Genomic DNA, 2,427 nt, shown 5'->3' with positions numbered 1-2,427 from the left:
GGGAAGGGGCTTTACACAAAAACACTCAGGAATATATAATAATTTAAACAACCAAAGGGCACATTCTGCAAGCCTGCCTCCTGGTCACCAGCACCCAGCCCCTTTCTTTCCATGAATCCTGAGTCCTCAGCTGCTTCCTCTCTTCATGTCCCCATCTCTGCTTCCATCTCTGGTGTTGCTGCTCCTCTGGAGAGGGTCCTTCATTCTGCCGATGCTCTTCTCCCTTAATGGTCCTAGGGTCCACTACTTCTGGACTGTAAGATTAACTACTCATCCATTTTTGTTACAAAACTTCTACCTTTACAGTTGTGACAGTCACATTTGTCATGTCATTACTCACTATTGAATCACAAGAAACCTATCCCCATCTCCTTTCACCAGACCCATGTAGACAAGATTAAAACTATTCAGTGGGGACTCTACCCTCCCCCCCACACTCTTAAATTGAACTCCCTCTTGAAAACGTATAAGCCAGTCACTTCGTGCCTCTATTGCCCCTTCATTTTAGGTAACCAATGTATAAGTTGCCCATCCCTATCTATCCTGTATACAGAGGGGATAGGATTGATACTTGATGTGAAGACTGCTTCCCTCTCAAGTTGGTACTTTGAGCTACTACATCCATAAGTATAGGTCAAGTTCATAATGATCTGATTTTAAAGTACTTTTCAGATACTTGGATTAAAAAAAATATTATGTATCATGGGAAAAATATATTAACACAGATTACAAATACTTCACACAACACCAGCTCTCAATGTAAATGGGTTTTTTTGGCAAAGGAGAAAACTCCTAAGGGATTCAATGCTCTGGGTCCCTTAGTAGGCTGCTAGAGTCCCCACCAGCAGGCATCTAGGCTGGGGATCCACCTGTCCCTGATGCTTGGCCTTCATCTGCAGATAGCGTCCTTTGCCTTCCTCAAAGTGCTTCTTCTTGTCCTTTGTCTCGGGCACCAGCTGGGGCATGGGCAGTGACTTTCCCTTCTGACTTAGGGATATATGTAGGTAAGAAGGCACTGGAAGCCAGATACTGCAACTGTGAGTTGTCCACCATGGGGTCAGCATCCACCAGGATCTCAATCTCCATGGACTCGTTGCTCATAAAGGTCATGAGCCTGTAAATGTTTATGACACACCCTTTTTGTGATCTGGTTATAGGGATTAATGGTGTCCATAGAGGCCGTGACGATGTTGGTCTTGCAGTGGTGGGGAGCCACGATCCTGGCTGCCTAATCCATGAGCTTCATGGTGACACTTAGGTACACAAAGTCATGCAGGGTGCAGTCGAAGACCCCACCAGGTAGATTAAGCTGGACTGGCTGTAGCTGATGATATTGGGCTCTAGGTTGAGGAGTGCATGATGTCCCCCCGTTCCTCCACTTGGTCACCATGCACACCAGCTTCTGGGCTTCATACCTCTTCCAGCCCTTCTCTAGGAAGAATACATGACAGGGGACCTTGTCTACATTCTTCAGCAACAGGGGCACTTACTACAGGGTGGTCAGTTTTCTGGTACCTGTGAGGATATTTTCCGACATCACGTTGACCTGGGCATCCACAGAGTGCTTGGTGGTGGAGGTTATCTCTGTGCTGATATGAGTCGATGACATGGGTGACAGGAGCCAGTGTGCTGGGCCAGAACCAGGGCAGCCACAAATTGCTCCCTGTTCTGGCTGTTACAGTGGCGGGTGCTCATGATGGTCCCTGCCTCCTTGGTCATCTTATGGATGGTCCCTCCATGGACATTGCCTGCAACATTGGTGTCATCCAGCCGCATTATCCAGCAGATCTGGAGGGTGGACAGGGTCTTTGCAACTGAGCCTGACATGCTGGCAGCAACAGTGGTGGTGGCAGGCAGCATCAGGAGAGTTCAGGTGTCTGGTAGGCTCTCAATTTTATTTCAATAGATTTTTATTGTGGGCAAGACTTTATAACCCTTATTGTTATTGTTAAATGCCGTGGAGTCAGATTCAACTCATAGAAACCCTGTATAAGCTTCCCACAGAGTGGCTGGTGAGTTTGAACTGCTGACCTTCTGGTTCAAATGAACTTTGCAGTCCAGGGCATTAACCCACAGCATCCCTTAGTCCTCAGTTTATTCATCTTAAAAAAAAAATTTTTTTTTATTGTGAATTGAGTAAAGGTTTACAGAGCAGATCATCAGTTTTACATTCAGCAAATCATAAACTTTGATTCATTACAATGACTGCAATCCCTTCCAAATAGAGTTAACAGTATTTACCTCTACTCATCTTAACATTGCATTCCTCCCTGTCTTCTGCCATTTTTATCGTTCCTCTGCTAACCTTTCTCTTATATATTGCTTGCCTTGTCACTCACCCAGGTTAATACGTATCTATCCTCTGGCCCATGAATATTTTCCCCTCCGCCCCCATGAGTCATCATAAATCGTTTCTTTTTTTTTTTT

At 45.4% G+C, this 2,427-nt stretch overlaps 1 pseudogene; it reads right to left on the bottom strand.

Moving 5' to 3' along the window:
- Positions 1-818: 818 nt before the first annotated feature.
- On the bottom strand, positions 819-1,878 carry LOC102816214 (annotated as a pseudogene).
- Positions 1,879-2,427: the final 549 nt, after the last annotated feature.

The sequence above is a fragment of the Chrysochloris asiatica genome, unplaced genomic scaffold (assembly GCF_000296735.1).
Source record: "Chrysochloris asiatica unplaced genomic scaffold, ChrAsi1.0 scaffold00432, whole genome shotgun sequence".
Classification (NCBI taxonomy): domain Eukaryota; kingdom Metazoa; phylum Chordata; class Mammalia; order Afrosoricida; family Chrysochloridae; genus Chrysochloris; species Chrysochloris asiatica.
The sequence above is the reverse complement of the archived record's forward strand: the minus strand, read 5'-3'. Positions and strand labels throughout refer to the sequence as shown.